Source organism: Monopterus albus, unplaced genomic scaffold, assembly GCF_001952655.1.
Source record: "Monopterus albus unplaced genomic scaffold, M_albus_1.0 scaffold149.1, whole genome shotgun sequence".
In the NCBI taxonomy this organism is placed as follows: Eukaryota; Metazoa; Chordata; class Actinopteri; order Synbranchiformes; family Synbranchidae; genus Monopterus; species Monopterus albus.
In genome coordinates, this window is record NW_018128029.1 from 20,558 (window position 1) to 27,153 (window position 6,596).

The 6,596-nt window shown below is 42.8% G+C and overlaps 1 protein-coding gene across 1 annotated transcript in view; it reads right to left on the minus strand.

The window, feature by feature from the left end:
• Window positions 1–6,596, minus strand: part of LOC109968428 (polypeptide N-acetylgalactosaminyltransferase 18-like) — a 16,400-nt gene that overhangs the window by 8,360 nt on the left and 1,444 nt on the right. The gene's annotated exons all lie outside the window — the stretch shown is intronic.

The window sequence follows — 6,596 nt, forward strand, 5'->3', positions numbered from 1 at the left end:
ACAGTTTTATTCACAGGCTTTCTGCAAAATGCCACACACTTCAAATTCATGCCAACTGATATTGTTGCATCCAGTAGATGTCCTACTAGAGCAAATGAAGCTTCAAGAAGCTTTGTGCTGGAGTGAACCAATTGGATGAAAGGCTTCATTGCTTCATGAAGCTTCATCTGCCCATCACTAGGCAAGACAGAGGAGGCTGGATCACAGGTCGGTAGGGCAGGCAGGGGTTCAGTATCAGGATAGCAGTCACTGGAAATTAATGCTGAGGAGTCTAGACAGGGCATAGAACAAGCTAGTATTTAGCAGCTCCTCGCTAAATACTGTGGTGAGCAGGTGTGAGTGATTAAGGGGCAGGTGAAACCAATGTGCATGATGAGATGAAGTTACCGGGAGTTAGGGAGAGCTGGGGACAGGAAGTGGTCTCAGAATAAAAGCAGGACCGGAAGCTGACGGGGCAGGATCATGACAAAATGAAGGGTACCAATTCAGATAATCAATAAAAACATAAAACTAGGGTGAGTAAATTCTTTTATTACAGTTGTAATACATTAGAAGGGAATAATCTGCAGTAAATGGTGAATCTATTTAGCTTCCTGGTTTCTCCACTAATCAACATTCAACCCTGTACAGCTACCATAACTAAACTCTGATATACTGTATTAATCAAAAACAGAGGAGCAGTGAGCGACCCATAAAATCTGCAAGCAATTGTAGCAAAGACAGATTTCTCATAATGGTAATTATAAATTTGGCAGCAGTGAAATATGTTCCATAGTACGTGATGCAATTATTAACACCAGCCCTCTAACAGACAAGCTGAAATCCACGCCTCACCTATTACTGACTTAATAGGTTTTAATCCATTTTCATACACCAGTGAGGCAGCTAATGCCTGCACATTCCCCAATCCTATGCACCATCCAAAGCAGAATATAAAATAAGTGAGACATAAAATATAGACAATTTAGTCTTTAGCTCAGCTACTGTAATGGACTCAGTGCTTAATTATTCCACTTTAGATCTTTGCCATACAGTATAATGTGGCAGAAAACTCTATCAAACTGGCATGAATTAAACAGACTGTTTGCCTACTGTTTGGCTGTGCTGTCGGAGCAGTAAACTGCAGGTTTGTCGTTCAGGTTCAAAGAGGAACAGAGCTACCATCTAATGCCAAAGTTCAACAATCACTCATGGACATAGCAGATGGATCAGGTTACACTTCAGAGAGACTACCTTTTGAGAGAAATAACTAATTTTTCCTCTTACATGTGAGAAGTTTATTTCATAAGCAACAAAATGCATTGTTCCCCTGGCTTTCAGTCTTTACATTAAGCTAAGCTAAGCTATGCCAAGATACAGTAAAGTAAGCTAAGCTAAAATAAATTAAGCTAAGCATCTCCTGGTCTCAAATGCACAAACATGAGAGTGATACTAGTCTTTTCATCTAGCAACAAGAAAGTGAATATATATTGTCTTTCCTAAAATGTTGAACTATTCCTAAAGTGAGCTGCTGTAACCATTTCATACCGACTATCGTTTTTTTAGTCTGTCACAGCCTTTAAACACTAAGTTTAGTATTAGTATTAGTAACACTTACTACCATCTGCCTTTTAATGGAAAAATTGGAGAACAAATTCTAAAAAAATCTCTTTCAAAAATAAATGTTAGGGTTGAGTCCCCCTCACCAGGGTGTGAGGGAGAACAAAAGGGAGGACTCTAGATGCAGACCCAGGTGCTAGTGAAGAGGACACAAACAAGGAACTGAGTATATGTACAGGGCATAACCTGGGTTGGGCAGTGATAGCTGAGGAGACAGGGCAAGCAGGTGAGTAGACAGAATAATGGCAGGAACCAGGAGAATCAGAGGACCAGGATGAGCAGGTGAGTAGACAGAATAACGGCAGGTGGTCAGATGACAGGAGGGACACAGGAAAACAGAAACTGGGTAGGTGTAGCGCTAGCTGTCAGGTACCCACAGCTGGGAAGATCACCGTCAGATACATATGGCAGGGAAACTCGCTGGAGGTAATCACGGCAGGGAAAAGAACACCACATATATATATACTCAACAGCACAGGAAACTGTCAGCATTGAAAAACTCATATAACTTGTGGCTAAACTCGTATAGACAACGTATGAAAGAAATCAACAGCACAGGGACTGTCAGTAGTGATGGCCATCTGACACCGAGTGTCAGGTTTTTATACTGCCCGTTTCCGTTCTGGTACTTTTATTTTGGCGTTGTTTCCCATTTCTGTTTTTGGCCCCTGTGTGGGTCCTTTTACTTAATCAGCACTCATTCTTTGCACCTGTTTTTTCCCTATTTAGGCAGCTGACACCCACCTGACAGCTGCCAGATTGTTCTCAACCTATGCTCGGACTTCCCAGCTTTCTTTCTCATACTTGTTTTGACTACAGCTTGCCTGTGACCACTGAAATTCACCTGACCCCCTCTGTTTTGGACTGCTTACCTGGTATTCGGCTATCGGACTGCGTTCCTAACCTAAGTGTGTTTTGGATATTTCGTTTTTGTGGTATCAGTTTGTGACCACAAATAAAAACTGTTTTCCCTTTCCTCTCGTCTGGTGTTGTAATCAAGTCCACCAATTAATTTGGTTGGTAGGTGTAGTGGACACACCTGACAACCGAGGCCTCAATATATGATTCGAGCTCGGAGAGGGATCTTCCGTGAACCACTGCCTCAAGACTTGTATTATTGCAGAAAAGACACATGACTGATGATGTTCGATGCAGAAACGGCTGGCCTGAGTGACTCCAGTGACTGGCTCAAACGTCAATACGGTGTCACGATGCGAGATCTTGCTGCGCGCGTCAGCAGGTGCGTATGTCAGGATCGGCGCGTGAAGCTGCCGATAATGTCGTGGTGAACTCAGTTAAAAGGCCCGACTAATGTTTCAGATCATCAAACAAATTTAAATATTAGTCAACGATAACACAAGTAAACACATCATGCAGTTTTTAAATGAAGGTTTTTATTATTAAGGGAAAACAAAATCCAAAACTACAAAGCCCTGTGTGAATAAGTGTTTGCCCCCTAAACCTAATAACTGGTTGGGCCACCCTTAGCAGCAACAACTGCAATCAAGCGTTTTCGATAACTTGCCATGAGTCTTTTACAGCGCTGTGGAGGAATTTTGGCCCACTCATCTTTGCAGAATTGTTGTAAGTCAGCCACATTGGAGGGTTTTCGGGCATGAACTGCCTTTTTAAGGTCATGCCACAGCATCTCAATTGGATTCAGGTCAGGACTTTGACTAGGCCACTCCAAAGTCTTCATTTTGTTTTTCTTCAGCCATTCAGAAGTGGACTTGCTGGTGTGCTTTGGATCATTGTCCTGCTGCAGAACCCAAGTTCGCTTCAGCTTGAGGTCACAAACGGATGGCCGGACATTCTCCTTCAGGATATTTTGGTACACAGCAGAATTCATGGTTCCATTTATCACAGCAAGTCTTCCAGGGCCTGAAGCAGCAAAACAGCCCCAGACCATCACACTACCACCACCATATTTTACTGTTGGTATGATGTTCTTTTTCTGAAATGCGGTGTTACTTTTACGCCACACATAATGGGACACACACCTTCCAAAAAGTTCAACTTTTGTCTCGTCTGTCCACAGAGTATTATCCCAAAAGTCTTGGGGATCATCAAGATGTTTTCTGGCAAAACTGAGACGAGCCTTTATGTTCTTTTTGCTCAGCAGTGGTTTTCGTCTTGGAACTCTGCCATGCAAACCATTTTTGCCCAGTCTCTTTCTTATGGTGGAGTCATGAACACTCACCTTAACTGAGGCAAGTGAGGCCTGCAGTTCTTTGGATGTTGTTGTGGGGTCTTTTGTGACCTCTTGGATGAGTTGTCGCTGCGCTCTTGGGGTAATTTTGGTTGGCCGGCCACTCCTGGGAAGGTTCTCCACTGTTCCATGTTTTCGCCATTTGTGGATAATGGCTCTCACTGTGGTTTGCTGCAGTCCCAAAGCTTTAGAAATGGCTTTATAACCTTTTCCGGACTGATAGAGCTTCATTATTCTCTTTCTCATTTGTTTTTGAATTTCTTTGGATCTCGGCATGCTGTCTAGCTTTTGAGGATCTTTTGGTCTACTTCACTTTGTCAGGCAGGTCCTATTTAAGTGATTTCTTGATTGCGAACAGGTGTGGCAGTAATCAGGCCTGGGTGTGGCTATAGAAATTGAACTCAGGTGCGATAAACCAGTGTTTTGACAGGGGGGCAAACACTTGTTCACCCAGGGCTATATAGTTTTGGATTTTGTTTTCCCTTAATAATAAAAACCTTCATTTAAAAACTGCATGATGTGTTTACTTGTGTTATCTTTGACTAATATATAAATTTGTTTGACGATCTGAAACATTACAGTGTGACAAACATGCAAAAAGATAAGAAATCAGTAAGGGGGCAAACACTTTTTCACACCACTGTACATCAAACGAATCCAAATGGGTATGTATGAATTATCAGACTCAAAGGAGAGTCTGATAATTTATACACAGTAGGCAGTCCAAAGCAAGAGGGCAAGACAGAACAGAATTGTCAAAGTACACGATCTGGGTCAGAACAGGAAATACCAAAAACCAAAAAAACCGCTGGAGAGTCAGAGCTGGAGTCTAGAACAATCTGGCAGGTTAGTGGTGGGGGAAGGCTGCTTATAATGGAGTGAAAAACAGGTGTAAACAATCAGGAGCAGGTGAAACTAATGTGAGTGATAATTAAAGTAAAAAGACCGAAACTGTGGTGAAACAAAACCAGGAAGTAATGTCAAAATAAAAGCACAACAGGAAGCAAATGGAAGCGAATCATGACAGCGTAGCCATAGGGGTACTATAAAGCTACCCAAGATGACGCGCAACATGTGGGTTTGTCAGTGTAGTAGGTGTGTGCGTAGTTGCTGTCGGTATGATCATTGCTGCTGGTGTGTGATCACCATGGAGCAAGCTAGGAATAAAAAGGATTGATTCTCCATCCCTTGTATTTATTCACACCCTGTCCTAGTTACATATGCACATATTACATCCTAGCACATCCTCTGATTCCCCAAGCACGCCTTCTCGTGCCTACTACGCTACATATGTTCATATGCTCGACCAACTGACCAATCAATCTTTACAAATATTTTCACATCATTCACACAAAGCCTAGTTACTAGTGATGGCCATCTGACACCGAGGCCTCAATACATGATTTGAGCTCAGAGAGGGATCTTCCGCAAAACAATGCTTCGAGGCTTGTATCGTTGCCGAAAAGACACGTGACTGATGATGTCCGACACAGAAACGGCTGGCCTGAGTGACTCCCGTGAGCGATTCAAACCGTCGATACGGTGTCATGACGCGAGACCTCACTGCGCGCGTCAGCAGGTGCTTAGGGGTACTATAAAGCCACCCAAGATGATGCGCAGCATGTGGGTTTGTCGGCGTAGTAGGTGTGTGCATAGTTGCTGTCGGTATGATCATTGCTGCTGGTGTGTGATCACCATGGAGCCAGCTAGGAAGAGACCCCGTTCTCCAGTGTGGGAACACTTTCAGCTGATTGGTCCAAAGACAGTGGAGAAGCTTTTGTTCTTGAATAAAAATGATTGATTCTCCCTTGTATTTGTTCACACCCTGTCCTAGTTACATACGCACATATTACCATCCTAGCACATCCTCTGTTTCCCCAAGCATGCCTTCTCCTACCTACTACACTATATACGTTCATAGACTCGATTGACTGACCAATCAATCTTTACAAACGCTCTCACATCATTCACACAAAGCCTAGTTACTGTACATGCATCACATACAGTAATTCAGACATTGCCCTGCTGCATACTATTTCGCCACCAGATGGCACTAAACCAAACCTTTGAATGAATGAACCAATACTCAATACAAATGATGAAGTGGTTCGATACAGGTGTCATGGTGTCAATTGGACATCACTACTAGTTACACCCATCACATAATGCAGACATTGTCCTGCTGCATACTATTTCGTCACCAGATGGCACTAAACTGAACCTTTGAATGAATGAACCAATACTCGATACAAATGATGAAGTGGTTCGATACAGGTGTCATGGTGTCAGTTGGACATCACTAACTGTCAGCGTTGAAAACTTACGTGACAAATAACACAAACACATGCAATGCTCTGCGACGAAGGAGCGTCTGCCAGGGGTTTAAATGAGGAAGGAAACTGATTAGAGGAATGCGCCTCAGCTGTGCGTATCACTCAACAAGTCGCTGATTACAGCATGCGCCACAGCTGAGGTGCCGAGCCTGCAGGACGAGAGAGTGAAAGAGATAAAAGGCGGAAGAGAGGCAGGTCACACCAAGCAGACCTGACAATAAAAAAAATCAAATCAAATTCATAACAATATGTGCCATTCCTTATTTTTCATTACTCAAGGATCTAAACCTAAAGTGCCGCTGTATATAGTATCATGTCCTGTTAGGTTGGACCCGCTATCTGGAGCCATGCAAATCTTGTGGAAGACATTCACCTAAGGTTGATATATTGTGTGTAAGTTAAAAAGACGCCCTGTATGAACCACTATTATTATTAAAAATAATGCATAAAATAAA